The following is a 20,380-nucleotide window of genomic DNA, read 5'->3' on the forward strand; positions in this document are numbered from 1 at the left end:
GATGAATGTAAGATTTTCGAAATCTTACATTCCTCTAGGCATTTCCCTCTCCCAAGGAATTTTTAATTCATTTTTATTCTTCTAATCCCCATAATATCCATTTTTGGAAAATTTTTAATTCCTCCAATGCATCTTGTAGAGTGTGGAGATACGAAATGCCTTTAAGGTATATTTCTTGGTCTCCACACCCTCTCTTGGACCTTGTGTGACCTCACAAGTAAATCTTAGCCCTTCATCTCGAATTCATCCTAGCCATCCGTTTTCCTCTCCTCTTCCTATAAAATAGGGTTCCATCCCTTCATTCAGATCATCTTGAAATTCAGTAAGCTTATGCTGCCCTTTTGAGCCCAGGAAATCATCTTGGCAACTTGATCATCTCATCCTTATCATTTGTGCACAATATTGGAGAGCCATCCACATCCAGCAATCAAAGGAGCACATCAAGTGGAACATTAGCAAGGGGCGCCTTCACTTCATCAAGCTCAATCCGAAGGAGAAGGTAAAATAGCAAGGTGAAATAGTCTTTTTATGATATTTTAGCATTCTGTATGTTTATTTCGTTATGTTTTGATTAGTTTACCTTTCAAATCTATTTTTCCCTCTTCAATTAGCAACTAATTAAAAAATATATTGCAACACAAAAAATAACATATACATAATATTTCTGCTAATACATTATATGTTTTACAGGGAACTAAGTAGTGAATAAAAGCATAGAAGAGGGAAATAATTATTGAGTTGAACCAAACGTGGGCTTATACAAGGTCAAACTAGGCTGACAGATCCTAGCTTGATTTTCCTGTTCATTTTGCAGGAATTGTCTATGCAGCAAACACGCCATAATTATTTTCATGAGCATCTTCACCGACTTGGACGCCATAATTATTGTCAAGCTGAACTTATGTATTACATGTACGCCATTTAGTTGGATAGCACACCGCCAAGTAGGCTGAATTCTAGAATTGACGGAAACCTCCAGATTTTCTCCACCACAGAGTAAGATGATTGGATAGCATTGCTTGTGTCAGACAAATGAACACGTTATATATGTAGAGTCCATCTATCTAGTCCATGTTGAAATTTGTATTTGTATGAATCATTCAATTCACAAGTGAATCAAACAAATATTTCATCCTCTGTTTGGTTTTATAAGTATTATTAATTTAAACACAATCATCTTGTCAATACTTATTATAAGATATGTGTCATTTCTAAAATTTTGATTTTTACACCTTTTTTTTTTCAAATAAAGATGTTTACTCTGCACTTCAATGGAGATTTTTAATAGAGATTAATCTAATCATACATGGTTTTGAATTTTAGTGTGAAAGATTCATATATATTCCAACGAAGAAAATATATTTTACAAGAAATCAAGAACTTTTTCTATAAAAAATTGTGATTACATAAAACATTGGATACCATTTTCAAATTGTTTACATATAAAAAATGAGAGCATAATTGTAATCCTAGTAATAGTTATTATTATTAATAAGACTTTTTAATCATAAGACTTGAAATGAACCTTAAAAAAAAAAACTTAAGTAAAAATCACATCAAGACTACCAACCTTATAGACCTATAGCATTAGTGTCTACTACCATGGTTGCTATCATTGCTAAACTTCTCTTCCATGTGTCCTAACATGTTTTTCGACTGACTTATATCACTACCTTCTTTTCGCTTTTCTTTCCTTTCATTGAAACTTTCCCAAATATCTGACAACATTCTAAGCTATTTCATAATGCAACTTTTCAAATGCTTTAATGCTTTGTTCCTTTCAAACTATTACTTTTTTCTTAATTTGACATCTTTATGATTCATTTTTGTTTTCTTTAAATTTTCAAAGTAAATCTGAACAAAGATGTCTTGATTACCTTTCTTGTCAGAAAAACTTTTTCATTTTTCAAAAAGAAGACTAAGGACTAAGACCTGTAAATTATTTATAATAACCTTGACCTTTCTTTTTTCTTTGTAATCAGCATATATTACTATCTTTGTATCTATCACTTTTTCAACATTTTATCAAACCTAAACTTTAATACATACATATGTTCATCCTACATTTTTGTTAATTTATCTAATATATATATATACGACGGAAGGAAAAACATAAATGTTTAATTATTCAACCTACAATATAGAGCACTTAATTTGTTGGCATTTAATTCTACATCATAAATTGGCCACATTTATCAACTTCAAATTTTCATAAAGTCCTGCCATATGATCATGACGGAGAAAATTGTAGAATTTGATAACAGGTCATCTTTTGACGTCACATGATAAGGAGAAAAATGTTTGCTTTACACCTGTGAATTTAGCTTTTGACCGTTGAATTGAATAAGCTATTCGAAATGCCATATAAACCCCAACAAATCGAATTGATCTCCCAAATTCGTAGCTTTGATAAGCGTTCATCGATTACGACTCTGATCTGCTAGCTTCACTCTTAAATCGTACATAAAATTTTGTTCTCTTGTTTAGTTCAGATGGAACAGAAAGCCCAAGAGATGTCTCATATTCTATATCCTTGTGGTGCCTGTAAGATTCAACGAAGGAAATGTGGAGATAAATGCGTGCTTGCACCCTATTTCCCACCGGACGATCCTCACAAATTTTTACAAGTGAACAAATTATTTGGAACAAGCAGGATTGTCAAAACCCTTAAGGTACAGTACAAATGCTGTTTTAGGGTCTGTGCAAAGATCTCCTCTAACATTATTCCTTTTCTATGTTTGCACAAATATGGAAGCCTTTAGTATATACTCTAACAAAAAGTAAGAACCGTAATCTAATCTGTGAGGCTTTGTTACGTTGTTTTGTTATTTCAGGATATTCCGGTTGAAAAGAGAGAAGAAGGTGTAAAAAGCATGGTATATGAAGCGAGTGCGAGAGTGCATGATCCAATCTATGGCTGCACTGGTGAAGTTCATCGACTGCAGAAACGAGTATTACAATTGCAATCACAGCTGGAAGTAACAGAAGCAAATCTCCTGAATGCACAGGCTGATCTTGTGTTTTTGGCAACTGGATATCATAATGCGGGTGAAATAGGCTATACATCGGGTGTAATACAGAATAATGATGATGATGATCTGTTTCCATTCTAAGTCGTGACCTGCTCTTTTTAATAAGAAGAGCTTGTCATATTTTTTAATCAAGAAAGAATAAGGAGGATGTAATTGATCTTAAGAAAGATCATGTAGCTGTTATTTCTTATCAAGTTGAGATCTTCCATTAGAATATTCCTAATAATCCACAATAATATTTCCCTTATAGATATATTGGTTAGCCACATGTGCATGTTAGAATCATATGAGTATGATTCTTTTTCAAGTTAGAGCTTGACATGCTTAGATGGATATGTGATTTTAATAATGTTAGGTCACCTTGTTTTATAGTTTGTATGCTCTTGCGAATGAAGGAGGATGATATTTCTAACCTTTGAATCATAGTGTATGGACACGAGAGACATCTGGGTACAAATCTAAAAATGTGAATTTTTATGATTATTAAATAGTATGTAATGCATTATTGGGCTTAGAGCAAGAGTGTCATTTCTTAGTTACGCTGAAGGCGTTCCTTATGACACACACAAAAAAACAAAACTTCATTTAAAAATCCGACGGTCTCAAATTCGGTAGAGGTGTGCAAGAAGATGAAATGGATCTCACTCGTTCATTATTTTCATCGTTTTCCGTCGTCGTCAAACTCTGCGCCTCGTGATATTCTTGACAGGTGCTCTGACCGTATTTCTTCGTCGGGATTCTTGATAGCGTGACACATTCTTTAAACCGTTGAAATATTTCTACTTGCAGGCTCTGACACATCATGTCCATCGCGTGATGACTTGTACCCCTATTTGTGGCTCTGACACATCATGTCCATCACGTGATGACTTGTACCCTTATTTGTGCCCCATAGGCGGCGGTGCGTGGAACAATGTTCAAACCATGAATTTTTCTTTAATTCAAGGAATCTGAAAGTGTGAGTCCACACCGTATATATGAACATTTCCCTCATTTCTCACATTCCTGCACTTTATTTTCCTTACAAAATTCACTTCACTTCATATGAAACTTTTTATTCAACTCTAAAGCTTTTTACCTTTTATTTAAAATTTTATAGATATTTGTAAACTTTTTGATATATATATATATAAAATTATTTAATTAAATATATATTCTAATTAATTTTTATTTATTTTCATATTTACAATATGAAAGAATTATATTATATAAATTTAAATCAATTCCTTCTTTCGAGCACTAAACTAGAAACAACAATTGGAAGACCAAAGGTCACAACTTAGAAATCCACTTTAAACAATGAGACAAATACAACCAATGGAAGACCAAGAGTCACAACTTAGAATTCTACACAAAGGTGTCCCTCATGGGAGTTGAACTTGGGTCTCCACATTGAGAACTCAATGCTTTAACCAACTAAGCTCAACCCCTTAGACTATAATTTATTATTTAAAAAATAATACAATTATATTTATAATTATATCTAATATTTCCTAATAGAAATGATTAGATATGAATATGATATAATATAATTATTATATATTGCCCTCCATTTCTCTCTCTCTCTCTCCCCCCATATATTTCTAACTCTCCATTTTTCTCTCTTCCTCTTTGTCTTGCCCTATTTCTCTCCCCCATCTTTCCCCCTCTATATACATACCCTATCAATCTATCATAGTGCCACATATATCTCTATCTCTCACTGTCCCTCTTCCTCTATATCTATATATCTCTTCCTCTATATCTCTCCCTCTTCCTATATATCTATTTATCTCTCTATCTCTTTTTGTCTATCTCTCCCTCCCTATCTCTCTTTATCTTTATCTTTCCCTCTCCCACCTATATATCTATCTATCACTTTCTCTCTTTTTGTCTATCTCTCCCTCTTTATATGTCCACCTCTCTCTCTCTCTCTCTCTCTCCTCTCTCTCTCTCTCTCTCTCTCTCTTCGTAGAAGAGTTCTTATATCTATTGTTATTGTTGTCACTAAAGATTGCACCTGTGATGCTAAGTTCAAAAAACAAGCAATCTTGTGAAACATGGAAACACCTTCGAGCCTATGGGTTGCTCAAAGTGGAGGTGAATCTTCAGAAATTAGGTCGGCTTCCTATTTGGTGAATCTCTTGTAAATAATTATGATAAAAAAAGGGATAGAAAGGGATAGAAAGCTTGCATGTAATGTAAATATATTCTAATGAAGGTGATGCACCAAATATCTTATCTGAGATCTGCAACCTGCTTAGCTCACAAAACCTTCAACAAATAACTTTGATTGCTTCACAGCTCAACTGAACATGCAGATGCATAAATATTTCCTAGAAAGGGATGAATTTAATGCATGCATGAAGGAAAACAACAAGTTTTCACAACTTCAAGCAATTAAAATCAGCTAACACAAACTAGAACCTGCAACTAACATGTATCTCCTTGCACCATAAATTGACTGAATGAGATAAATTAGAGGATAAAAATCACAAGAAATTATCAAATCATTCATTCACTAGATAATACAAGAAGTGCCAAGAAGGAAATCTACTGCTATATTACTAAAAAATAGAGGAGTGTTGCTCAACAAAACATGGTAGCTCTTCGAACAAATCCGTTAGAACCGGAAAGCTATCAACGTTTTCTAGATTTTGAACATGTTGTTCATCACCTGTAACATCTTCCACATCTAACTTATCATCCAAAACATTATTGGATTCATAGGTGGATGGGATGACAATATTAGGCCAAGAAGGTTGTTCTGAGATGTGTTGTTGAGGTTCTTGAGCTGGAAGAGATTTCTTAAAACTTGGGAAAGGGAGCATCCTAGGTTCTTCTTTTATGGGTTGATTCATGATGGGATCCTATTGGATGATCTCTTTATAAGGATGTATTTGCTCAAGGGCAGGTTCTTGAAATAATTGAAGATTCCTGAAACTGGGAATTTGAAAATTAGGAGATTTAGAAGAATCACTATGTTTGAAACTTGGTATTTTGATCTTGGAAGTCTCTCGATTGGCAGATAATAACCTCATCTTCATCTCCTTTGTAGTGATATGTTGTTGAAGCTCTTTTTCAAACTGTCTTTTTTGCATTTCATATTGAACATTATCTCCATGTGTTACCTTTTCTTTTATAGTAGAAGCTACTGTTACTGGAGGTGCTTGCCCAAAACCAGGCATTGGAAGAATCTAATCTTTCTGAAATTGAACTGATAAAGCCTTCATTTGCTTATTTTTTGATCCCATCACCTTTGCAAGATGCTCTTCATGCTACCTTTTTTGGTCCTCCATCTCTTGCTCACAAACATAAATCTAATAAACTAGTTCATCCTCTTCGATATTATCATCTTCCTGCTTTAATCTGTCTTGCCTATCATAACAACACTCTTGAGATTCAACATGATCAATCAAATAAACTTGTGATGTTTCTTCACAAGGCTGCTCTTGAGCAATTGTAGGTTGAATTTTCTCATACGTGGGCTCATTAAGTATAAAACACATGGTTTTAAATGAAGGGATATCCTTACAAAAGAAAGGGTTTGGAAAAATACTAGTTGGGCCTTCTTCTTGTTTAAGGACAAAATCTTGGAATGAAAGAGGAGGTATTGATTGTACCTCCAACTTGGTGAGCTTCTCATCATATTGGCTTTTTTGGACTGTCAACTGATTTGCAAACTTCTTACCTTGTTCCTTAAATTTCTACTCGTAAAATTGAGCTTGCAAATCTAACTCTTCTTGCTCTTGAAGATAGGCTTGATGAGCCCACTCATCTTGCTGCTGATCTAAATTCTTATTAGTCTCATTGATATGAACAACATAGCCTTGAAATATACTATTGGTGGATTGTAGGTCTTTAAAATGTTTTTTTGCCATATCCTTGATCTGTTTAAGCTCTAAAGCATATTGATTTGCATCAATAAAACCTCCCCAAGGCTGATTATAGGCTGGGTTAGGTTGTCATGCAAACTGAGTTGTGGTGGGTGGGTAGTAAGAAAGATAAACTTGATGGTTATTAGCTACAATATAGCTATTTGTGTATTTATGATAAGAAGCATTTTGGACAAAATTCTCATAATACAGAGGTGGGTAATTATGTTGTCCCTAGGAATTAGACATCTTTATTCATATAAAGAGATGGAAACTAAAAATTTACAATTGTTTTGAATTATACCTACACTTGGACTGCTGAAATTAGTAGATTTATAACTCGGAGCTACCAAGTGTGGGTAGATCTTGCCTCCAAAGGCTGAATTTCCTAATTTTCATACAAAAAATCAGAAGTATGTGGAAAAGCTATGGATTAAAACAATCCAAACAGGTCCCATCGGGCATGCCAAAAACTGTTGTCACTAGGGATTGCACCTGTGATGCTAAGTTTGAAAAACAAGCAATTCTGTTAAACATGGAAACACCTTCGAGCCTATGGGTTGCTCAAAGTGAAGGTGAATCTCCAGAGATCAGGTAGACTTCCTGTTTAGTGAATCTCTTGTAAATACTTTTGATAAAAAAGGGATAGAAAGGGATAGAAAGTTTGCATGTAATGTAAATCTATTCTAATGAAGGTGATGCACCAAATATCTTATTTGAGACCTGCAACCTGCTTAACTCAGAAAACCTTCAACAAATAACCTTGATTGCTTCACAACTCAATTGAACATGTAGATGCATAAATATTTCCTAGAAAGGGACTAATTTAATGCATGCATGAAGGAAAACAACAAGTTTTCACAACTTCAAGCAATTAAAATCAACTAACACAAACTAGAACCTGCAACTAACATGTATCTCCTTGCACCACAAATTGACTGAATGAGATAAATTAGAGGATAAAAATCACAGGAAATTATTAAATCATTCATTCACTAGATAATACAAGAAGTGCCAAGAATGAAATCTGCTGTTGTATTACTAAAAAGAAAAGGAGTGTTGCTTTTATAAAACTCAAATGCTGTTGAGCTACAATGCTTTTTTTTTGCAAAAATGTGTATGCAAAAAGGAAAGAACCAGAGGGAAAAAAGAAGGAGAGAAGGAATATATAGAAATCATGATGAATCCCCTTTGAAACCCTAAAATGACTACATGAGAAAAGCCTTGGATGAATCTGCCCCAAAATGGCATAAAAACTCAGGCACAATACTGTAAAATAATAATCTTTACTGCTCAAAAGGACTGCCATTGATCTTGCATGAAGAGAAACCCTCATTATGGAATATGGAATTGCCACTCTCACCCTGAATAGCTCCATTGAAAAAATGAACCTCCTGTTAAAAAATCTGCAAGTCTAAATGCGAAAAATAGCTATATCCATGTGAAAGTTGCATGATGAATTGAACTGTAACTGTATGAAAAAGAAATCCCACTGAAAAAAATCTTATGCATTCCCTGGCAACTACTCTCCATGTTGAAACTTCTGTTAAAAATGGTTGAAAAAAATGCATCTCTCTATTTCACGAGCTTTCCAACGGTATATAACACTTGCATGTTCAGACAATCAATAAGCATCTGAATTAATCTTTCATGCAGAAATCATCTCCTTGCTTCGTGGGCTTTCTTCATCTTGGGCCCATGGGAATGAACGATGATAATGAACTTTGAACCATTGAACTAGTTTGAACCATTGAACCTCTTTGAACCAGTTCAAAGTTCAAGCTCAAAGTTGACCTTAAAAATATAGACATCTCCTCGTCTGTAGACTTTGTGCCACATGTCAGCCTCTGATTCGCTCATGGGTCCACTTTGTCTCCCATTTGGACCTACCATCTTAACCGCCACTAGACCTGGACCCACCTTGTCGCTACATCGTAGCGATAACTGGGCATGCAACTTTTTCTTGCACCTTAACTTTTTCTTGCACCTTAACGACAACCGTTGGATCTTCCGGACTTGCATGATCGTTATCTCACCTAGGTACTCACCTTTTTTGTATGTGCTTTATGTGCTTTATCGCCAAGTTGCAGTGAGTATTCGGCGATCATCTTTGCATCACAACATAGCGACAACCATTGGATCTATCTTGATCACCGTTGATCTTTCTGATTTGCTTGACCTTTACCTCTTTGTCCATCCTTACCATATGTCAATCTTTGGTTTGCCACCTAATCCACCTGAGCACGGCCTCATCTACCACCTCAGTGCCACCGGGCCCACCATTTTACTTTGGTTTGTTTAGCATCAGCCTTTTGGCCAAACTACTCCCTCGGTGAGCCATTTACTAGTCTCATGGAGCCTACAGTTTCATCGATATCTTTTATTTTGATGGAATTGATACCGTGGTCTACTCGATGTCGATGTAACTGAGCTTTCGATGAAACCTTTTCAGGACTCATTGTAGCCAAGGTCTACCAGATAAGTCACCCATCTATGCCATGTCACCAAGCACTGGACCGCCACCTGTCTTGCCTCATGTCACCTTGTGACTTTCTTAGAGTCAACCACAACACCACCTATCATGAGGGTATTCGTTCTAGGCACTTCACGACCATGATATAGTGATAGTCATGGATAGTCGTGGAATGTCACTCCGTCGTCCGATCTCTCTTGATCTGGTGGTCGATCTTTAAATTGCCCTCACTTCGTAGTTTCCATCAGGTCATCGAGATATCATCAAACCTGCTATTCTAATATCCGATGGTGACACACACCACTTTGCAATCTCTATCGAGCCTTTAGCATAACATATCATGGGTCTTACTGATGTTCGATGGACCTGGGCTCACCTTGTCACCAAGTCGCAGCAGTAACTTGGCTTGCATCTTTCCATAGCGCCTTAGCAACCACCATCTGATCTTTTGCCTAATCATTGGATGTGATCAATTTACTCAATCTTTATTCTTGGTCTTTTTGGTTTGATGCAAAATTTGGGTCGCCTTAAGATGTGCGCGCGCGGGGGGTCCACCAGGCCATGAGCTGCCTCTTCTTGCCAAAATCCTATAAGCTTTGACATTATAGTTATATGTGACTTTAGTTTTAAATACAAAAAATATCCTCCCTGCGACCAATGTGGGATAAATGTTCTTCATGCTTGGTGACTAAAAACGCTTGGGAGTTCTTTGGCCTTTTAAAAACCCTCTTTGGCACCCAAGTAAAACTTTACACAGGCCGATTGTATTTTCTCTGAGCTTCTTTTGGCCTTACATCAACCATGCCATTTCATTTGTGAAGGAGCATAAATATCTCTGTGATCTACAACATGCTGAGCTCAACCCTCATGGGAGCCACATTTTAACCTGCATATTTGTTGGCATTATGTGAATGGGTATGAGGACATGATGACATTGTATGTTGTCATTGATGTCAATATGTTGAAGAAGAGAGAACTGATATAACATTGTGAACTAGTATATGTGCCAAAGTGAAGTGGTGTGTTTGTTCAAGGTGAACCGACATGTTGATATGGGAACCGGTACATGGAAGCTTTGTATGACTACCGGTTGGTAGTCTCAACTTCAGGGTTTCCGGTTGAAGTGCTTCAAGCCTGTGTGACTCAACTGGTGACTTTTTGTGATGAGTTAGCATTGTAACGAAGAACAGATCATGTTGCCATGTCAGCCTTGTGTGCATGAAGGATCTTGCATGAAGGAGATTGTTCCTATCTACCTCGGGAATATGCAAAGTCTATAAATGGTGAAAACGCCTAATGGGTTATCAGTCGCCATGAAAGCAGTGGAAAATGAATGATGGAGAATGCCTTGAGATCGGTTCAAGATTGTTGCATTTAATGCAATGTGCTCAACAGTCAAGATGGAACCATTTGAATTTCTTAACCTAATAGGTTTAAGGTTTAGGGTTTATGCTACTGACCTATCTGTTTCCTATAAGGTCGATGTTGTGTTTCTTTTTGAGGTTGTTGGCAAAAGTTGTGTGTATGTATCCAAGTGAAGAGATACATGATTCTTGCCAGACTAGAGGAGAGAAGTGATACCTGCAGAGTGTAAGTGCAGAAGTTGAAGAGGAGCTAAAGTGGATCTGCATTGGCATTGAGTGATGTTACCAGATCATTGTAATACCTATTGATCTCTAACCACTTCAACAATTGGGAAATCCCTTAACAGGGTAGCTTTAACTGACTTACTGTAAATCCTTTGATAGGGTGACTCAAAACCATTGAGTTCTTGAAATCCTCTAACAAGGTAACCTTTAACAAGGTTTAACCCTTAACTGGGTATTCTAGCCATCCCTTAACCGGGTGATCCCTAATAGGATCGCTTCCTAAACCTATTGTATCAGTCTTTAACCGAACAAGGCTCCTAAAAGAGCGGACTTCTAAAGAGTTCAAAAATAGCCTATGGGTATTCATCCCCATCGTGGTTTTTCCCAGTTGGGTTTCGACATGAAAAATCTATGTGTCATGTGTGGTGTTATTCATGTGATGGTTTAAGTGATTTGTGTCTGAAGGTAAATCATGTTGATCTAGCTATTTATATATTTTGATGATAGATTACCTATTCATGCACTAGGGTGAAATAGAAATGAAGTATTAGATTGTATGAAAAGATAAGTGTCAATCAATTTATGCTTGTCTCAGTTATTTTGGGTTTGCCAGTTGTACTTTGTTTAAGACCGGTGTTACTATTTGTCTGCCAAAGCACAGTGTCTACAAACCAGTTTTAGGAATGTGTTTTTGTCTGTACTGATTCACCCCCCCCCCCCCTCTCAGTACCAGTTTGGTACTATCTGTTCATCATTGAGTTATCAATTGGTATCAGATCGTCCTCTAGGTCCTCTATGTTATAAGCTTAACCGCTTGAGAAAAAGATCCTAGTCTAATGATGACGAGGGAAGGTCCAAAATTCAATAGAGATAATTTCAATATATGGAAAGACAGAATGAAGATATACATCAGAATTATGGGTGCTCAACACTGGAGCTATGTTGAGAATGCTTATGTTGCCCCTACTGGTACTCTCATCGATGACCAAAAGAGAGAGATGCAGGAGAATCGGCAAGTCATGGAAGCCCTTTAGTAGTTTATCTGATATTGAGTTTATTGATGTCCAAGATGAAGTTAATCCCAAAGAAGTATGGGATACTCTTGAAAATATCTATGGCAGTGATGAGCATGTAAAACAAGCTAAGGAAGAAAGCCTTAGATGGAAGTTTGAAGACACGCAGATGGTTGAAGGTGAGACCATTCAACAGTATGAAATAAGAATCAAAACTGTTGTCAGAGATATCAAGAGTGCAGGTGGTAAAATGGAAGATTCCACTGTGGTAAGAAAAGTTTTGAGATCCTTATTACCGGTCTATGCAATAAGGATTGCTACTATTCAGGAGTTGAGATCAATAGAAAAGACTAAGGTATCCTTAGACTCCATCATTGCAAAGTTGATAGCCTATGAGCTAAATAGTTTTGATGGCAGTGTTCAAAAGACTGAATCAACTTTTAAAGCTTCTGCTATACCATCCAGAAAAGGAAAAGAAGCAAGGACCAGTGGTGAACCAAGACAGAGCAGAGAAATGGATGATGAGGAGATTCTGATGGAATTTGAAGCTCTTCTTGTCAGGAAACTTCCTAAAGGAACCGGTAAATACAGAGTTAAGCTCCCTTTAAAATGCTTTTCTTGTAACCGGATAGGATATATTGCTGTAAACTATCCTAATGGTGACAACAAGGACAAACCAGAAAGGTTCAAGAAATTCAAAGGAGGAAACCAAAGAAACTATTTTGTGGTAGTTGATGAGGTGTCACAGATGAGGAATCAGAAGATGAAGAAAATGAAGATATTGTGTTTGTTGTTGTCAAGGAAGATGTGTCAGACAAGAAGGCTCTTGTCTCCCACTTTGATAATTCTAATGAGTGGATTATTGACAATGCCTGTTCTCACCATATGACTTGTGACCAGAGCAAGTTTCTATCCTTGGAAGAGTATGATAGTGGTGTGGTTCGCTTTGGTAATGATGCACCATGTATGGTCAAAGACAGAGGGTCCATCTCTCTGAATGGAAAGAGTAGTGCTGACAATGTGTATTGGGTTGATGGTCTCAGACACAACCTTCTGAGTGTTGCCCAGCTGAATGATAGTGGTCTCACTCTGGAATTCAAGAGTGGAGTGTGCAGAATCAAAGGAAAGAATAGTGAATTGGTGGCCACCGACATGTAGACCAAAGGTAACCTATTTCAGTTGAATGCAAATATCAGTACATGTCTTATGGCCAAGTTCGATGACAACCGGATATGGCATAGGAGACTTTGCCATGTAAACTTTGATAACATTGTGAAGGCCAGCAAGATCAAGGTAGTAGAGGATTGCTGGTGCTGAGCAAACCATAAAATACCTTGTGCAGAGAGTGTCAATTGGGGAAAATGTCTTCCTCAACCTTTAAAGGTAAACCTTTCACTGCTAACAATTTACTTGATCTTATGCATATTGATTTGTGTGGTCCTATGAAAACTAGGAGTGTGCAGGGTGATAGGTACTTCATGATTCTCACTGATGACTGCTCAAGAATTATGTGGGTCAAATTCTTGAAAGATAAGTCTGAAGATTTTGGAAAGTTCAAAGCTTTCAAAGCATTAGTGGAGAAGGAAAGTGGTGTAAGGATCAAGTGCCTTAGAACTAATCAAGGAGGGGAATTCACTTTTGGTGGACTCAACAAGTACTATGAAGAACATGGCATCAAGAGGCAACTGTCTATCCCCTAGACTCCACAACAGAATGGCCTAGCAGAGAGGAATAACCAGACTGTGGTTGAAGCAGCAAGAACAATGCTGATTCAAGGAAAGGTTGCTCACAGCTTTTGGAGAGAAGCGATGAGCACTGCAGTCTACACAATGAACTGGGTACTGATCAAGAAAGGTAAGGATAAAACTCCTTATGAGTATTGGACTGGTAAGACACCTGTGGTTAGCTACTTTAGAGTGTTTGGTAGCAAATGTTACATCAAGAGGAACAAACACCAGAGCAAATTTGATGAAAAATGTGATGAGGGAATATTCCTAGGATATTCCACCAAGAGCAAAGCTCTCAAGTGTTTCAATAATAGGACTTAGAGAATTATGGAAAGCATTAATGTGAGAGTTGATGAAACCTGTGAGAAAACTAAGGAAACCGGTAGTAAGGAAGCAATAAATAAACCGGTAGTAACCTTCTGGGAACCGGTTGCCAGTCAATCAAGTACCAGTAACAGTGTTCCTACATTGGTAGATGTAGATGCTGATACTGATACTGATGGTGATGAGGATGAAGAGGAATCTATTAAGACCATTCCTTGGTATGTCAAGCTGAATCATGATCCTAAGCAAATCATAAGAGATAAGGATGCAGGAATCCTTACAAGAAGAAAGGTCAGAGAAAACTCATGTATGATCTCTAAATTTGAGCCTAAATCATTCAAAGAGGCACATAAAGATGAAGACTGGATCAAGGCAATGGAGGAGGAACTTGACCAGATAGAGAGAAATGGTACATGGTCTTTGGTACCTAGACCGGAGCATAAAAATGTCATCAGTACCAAATGGGTTTTCAGAAGTAAGCTGAATGAGGATGGCATAGTGACTAGAAACAAAGCCAGACTGGTGTGTAAAGGATATGCCCAAGAAGAAGGAGAAGACTATGGAGAAATGTTTGCTCCTGTAGCCATATTGGAAGGAGTTCGTATGCTTCTTGCATATGTAGCTTTTAGAGGATTCAAGGTATATCAAATGGATGTAAAATCTACATTCCTAAATGGTGTACTTGAAGAGGAGGTGTATATAGAGAAACCAGATGGGTTTTCCCTATTTGAAGATAGTGACATGGTTTGTAGGCTACATAAAGCCTTATATGGTCTGAAGCAGGCACCTAGAGCATGGTATGAACGCCTGCACTCCCATCTTGTGAAAATTGGATTTGAGAGAACAAGCGAGGATAGCAATATCTACTTGAAATCTGAAGGAGATCAGATCCTGATCTGTGAGGTATTTGTTGATGACATTATCTTTGGTGGAGATGACAAGATGAGTCATGAGTTTGTAGATGAGATGAAGAAAGAGTTTGAGATGTCACTCATAGGGGAGATTAAGTTCTTCATTAGACTGTAGATTCAGTTGATGAAAGATGAAATCTTTATCACTCAGTCCAAGTATGTCAAGGAGGTGTTGAAGACCTTTGGCATGGAAGATAGCAAACCGATTGGTACACCAATGGTGACCGGTTGTAAACTATCCAAAGAGGATGACTCAGCATTGGTTAATGAGAAGGAATATCGATCAATGATTGGTAAGTTGCATTATGTAGTGTATAGCAGACTATATATTGCACATGCAGTTGGCATTACTACAAGGTTCCAGAAAATTCCAAGAGAATCCCACTTGGTTGTAGTCAAGCGAATTCTTAGGTATCTGAAGGGAACTATTGATTATGGATTGTGGTATCCATATAGCAAGGATTTCAAATTGAAAGCATTCATAGATGCTGATTGGGCAGGTAATGTGGATGACTGGAAGAGCACAACCAGTGGTGCATTATTTCTCAATGATAGACTGGTCTCATGCATGAGTAAGAAGTAGAGTTGTATCTCTCAGTCTACAGCGGAAGCAGAGTATGTTGCAGCTTTCATGAACAACACTCAGACAATTTGGATGAAGCATGTATTAAATGGCTTCAAAGTTCCTGTATCTGAACCGGTAAGTATATTTTGTGACAATACTAGTGCAATTAACATCTCCAAGAATCCGGTTTTACATTCTAGAAGCAAGCACTTTGAGCTTAAGTATCATTTCTTGAGGGAAAAGGTTCAGAACAAAGAGATTGCATTGGAACATGTTTCCAGTAAGGAGTAGTTAGCAGACATATTCACCAATCCTCTCCCAAAGGCTACATTTATGTACTTAAGAGGTGAATTAGGGGTGTTGCCCCTTCAGGAGGTGAACTAAAGGTATATGCTCCACATCAGTCAGGTATTGCATAGTCAATTTTTTTTTTTTCAGGATTGATGTGTTGAAGGATGCTACTCCTCCGGGGGAGCAATATAATGGAACAAAGAAGTTTGTGCCTCCACTTTGGCATTGTTGTGAAAGGGGGAGAAGAAGTGAAGTGAAGAAGATATCTGCAGAAATTGGGGGAGAAGATGTGAAGCGGAGAGATATCTTTGTATATTTCCATCAACGCCAAAGGGGGAGATTGTTGGCATTATGTGAACTGATATAAGGACATGATGACATTATATGTTGTCATTGATGTCAATATGCTGAAGAAGAGAGAACTGGTATAACATTGTGAACTGGTATATGTGCCAAAGTGAAGCGGTGTGTTTGTTCAAGGTGAACCGACATGTTGATATGGGAACTAGTACATGGAAGCTTTGTATGACTACTGGTTGGTAGTCTCAACTTTAGGGTTTCCATTTGAAGTGCTTCAAGCCTATGTGACTTAACCAGTGACTTTGTGTGATGAGTTAGCATTGTAATGAAGAATAGATCATGTTGCCACATTAGCCTTATGCACGTGAAGGATCTTGCATGAAGGAGATTGTTCCTATCTACCTCGAGAATGTGTGAAGTCTGTAAACACTGAAAACATGTGATGGGTTATCATCTGCCATGAAAGCAGTGGAAAATGAACGATGGAGAACGTCTTGAGATCGGTTAAAGACTATTGCATTTAATGCAATGTGCTCAACGGTCAGGATGGAACCATTTGAATTGCTTAACCTAACAGGTTTAGGGTTTAGGGTTTATGCTACCAACCTATCTGTTTCCTATAAGGTTGTTGTTGTGTTTCTTTCTGAGGTTGTTGGCAAAAGTTGTGTGTATGTATCCAAGTGAAGAGATACATGATTCTTGCCAGACTAGAGGAGAGAAGTGATACCTATAGCTCTGTAAGTGCAGAAGGTGAAGAGGAGCTAAAGCGGATCTGCATTGGCATTAAGTGTTATTACCAAATCATTGTAATACTTGTTGATCTCTAACCACTTCAACAGTTGGGAAATCCCTTAACAGGGTAGCTTTAACCGGCTTACTGTAAATCCTTTAATAGGCTGGCTCAAAACCATTGAGTTCTTGAAATCCTCTAACAAGGTAACCTTTAATAGGGTTTAACCCTTAACCAGGTATTCTAGCCATCCCTTAATCAGGTGATCCCTAACAGGATCAGTTCCTAACAGAATCTATTGTATCAGTCTTTAACCGGAAAAGGCTCCTAAAAGAGCAGACTTCTAAAGAGTTCAAAAATAGCTTATGGGTATTCATCCCCACCGTGATTTTTCCCAGTTGGGTTTCCACATGAAAAAATTGTGTGTCATGTGCGGTGTTATTCATGTGATGGTTTAAGTGATTTGTGTCTAAAGGTAAATCATGTTGATCTAGCTGTTTATATATTTTTATAATAGATTACCTGTTCATGCACTAGGGTGAAATGGAAATGAAGTATTAGATTGTATGAAAAGATAAGTGTCAACCAATTTATGCTTGTCTCAATTATTTTGGGTTTTGCCGGTTGTACTCCGTTTAAGACCGGTGTTACTATTTGTCTGCCAAAACATAATGTCTACTAACAAACTGGTTTTAGGAATGTGTTTTTGTCTGTACTGATTAATTCCCCCTCTCATTACCGGTTTGGTACTATACGTTCATCATTGAGTTATCAATATTGTCTCACTTTTCCAGTAACTGCACATGAAGCAAACAAATTAGAAAAAAACAATGCATTTCTGATTTCTCGTTCATGATTTGACCTTCTCAAAATGAATGAATGAAAGGCTTCATTAGGGCACCAAATTTGGCATGTGCAAAATTTTGGTAACATTTTTGGCGACCTCTCAAGGGTGTTTGCTTGCTAAACAGTAGAATCCAGTAGCCCAGCAAATCCATTGGGAATTGAGTCAATTCTTCCTTCCTCAAAAATATGGAACTGCATCTCAACAATCTAAACAAAACTTGAAAATGAAACTACAAAGGTTTTGCATACAACTGAACCTGCAGACTGTGCAAACTGCACTTCTTGGAAAACCAAAACTAGAAACTGAACTCAAACTAAAAAACCACTTTATCCTACCCTAAACAAGTGTGAAACCTATTTATACAAAACCATTCATTGGTTTTGAGAAATAACATCCTTTTCTTCCTAGCTTAGGATGTTTCAAAATCTTATGAACAACTGACAAGAAATGATGAATGAAGAGGTTCCTCACATAATGTTGTATGACTACTACAAGGACGAAAATAACGCGACCTACCTCTTCTTTTTGTTCACACATGTTTCTACCTGGAAGGGAATAGACTAGTTGATAACTTTCTGTTGAAGTGTTGCGCTTGGGTGTAGGCTCAAATTTTGATGTCTTATTGGCCTCCAATCTGGAAAAATATCTTATAGGACAACCCCTTATGTGAACGAAGCTTGGGCTCCCCTTGTTGGTTTCTTCTTAGTTAACTATGTCTTGAATCACCACCATTTCTTGCATGCTATTCTGCTCTATTTCAAAAATGTTTGTATCAACATCAACCTTTTGAACCTGCTCAACAATGTTGTTTTCTATTTCATTCTCATAGATCAACACTTTGTCAATATTATCTCCATTATCCTGTTGTTGAACCATTATTTCATCAACAATAACTTGTTGTTCAGATTTTGTGCCTTCAAATGATAACTGATTAGTGTTTAAATTTGCAACAAATAACTCCAATTCATTCCAAAATGAGTCCTCTTCTTCATTGTTTTCATTCTGCTCTAGGAGAGGACTATTTTGTGCGTTGTTGCAACTTTCTTGAATGATCATAATAGCTATTTTCTGAATTTCTTGTTGTTGTTCTGAAGTTGTTATTGCTACAATATGAGGTTCTTTAATTTCATCTTCCACAAAACATGGTATCTCTTCAAACAAATCCATTAGAACTGGACAACTATCAACCTTTTCTAGATTTTGAACATGTTGTTCATCATCTATAACATCTTCCACATCTAACTTATCATCCAAAACATTATTGGATTTATAGGTGGATGGGCTGACAATATTAGGACAAGAAGGTTGTTCTGAGATGTGTTGTTGAGGTTCTTGAGCTAGAAGAGATTTCTTAAAACTTGGGAAAGGAATCATCCTAGGTTCTTCTTTTATGGGTTGATTCACAATGGGATCATGTTGGATGATCTCTTTATAAGGATGTATTTTCTCAAGGACAGGTTCTTGAAATAATTGATGATTCCTGAAACTAGGAATTTGAAAATTAGGAGATTTAGAAGAATCACTATGTTTGAAACTTGGTATTTTGATCTTGGAAGTCTCTTGATTAGTAGATAATAACCTCATCTGCATCTCCTTTGTAGTGATCTATTGTTGAAGCTCTTCTTCAAACCATCTTTTTTACATTTCATATTGAACATTATCTGCATGTGTTACCTTTTCTTTGATAGGAGAAGCTATTGTTACTAGAGGTGGTTGGCCAAAACCAGGCATTGAAAGAATCTGATCTTTCTAAAATTGAACTGATAAAGCCTTCATTTACTCACTTTTTTCTGCCATCACCTTTGCAAGATGCTATTCATGCTGCCTTTTTTGGTCCTCCATCTCTTTCTCACAAAGATAAATCTGATAAACTAGTTCATCCTCTTCGATATTATCATCTTGCTGCTTTAATGTGTCTTGCCTATCATAACAACACTCTTGAGATTCAACATTGATCAATCAAATAAAATTGTTAAGTTTCTTCACAAGAATTCTCTTGAGTAATTGTAGGCTGAATTTTCTCATATGTGGGCTCATTAAGCATAAAACATGTGTTGTTAAATGAAGGGATTTCCTTACCAAAGAAAGGGTTGGGAAATATGCCAGTTGGGCCTTCTTCTTGTTTAAGCACAAAATCTTGCAATGAAAGAAGAGGTATTGAGTGTACCTCTAACTTGGTGAGCTTCTCATCATATTGCGTTTTTTGGACTGTCAACCGATTTGCAAACTTCTTACCTTGTTCCTTCAATTTCTGCTCCTAAAATTGAGCTTGCAAATCCAACTTTTCTTTCTCATGAAGATAGGCTTGATGAGCCCACTCATCTTGTTGTTGATCTAAATTCTTGTTAATCTCATTGATATGCACAACATAGCCTTGCAATATACTATTGATAGATTATAGGGCTTTAAAATGATTTTTTGCCATATCCTTGATCTATCTAAGCTCTGAAGCATACTGATTTGCATCAATAAAACCTCCCTAAGGATGATTATTGGCTGGGTTAGGTTGCCATGCAAACTGAGTTGTGGTTTGTGGGTAGTAAGAAGGATAAACTTGTTGGTTATTAGCTGCAATATAGCTGTTTGGTTTAAAACCAATAGTATGGGTATTTGGGTATTGTTGATAAGAAGCATTTTGGATAGAATTCTCATAATACGGAGGTGGGTAATTATGATGTCCCTGGAAATTAGACATCTTTATTCATATAAAGAGATGGAAACTAA

The sequence above is a fragment of the Cryptomeria japonica genome, chromosome 3 (assembly GCF_030272615.1).
Source record: "Cryptomeria japonica chromosome 3, Sugi_1.0, whole genome shotgun sequence".
Lineage (NCBI taxonomy): Eukaryota > Viridiplantae > Streptophyta > Pinopsida > Cupressales > Cupressaceae > Cryptomeria > Cryptomeria japonica.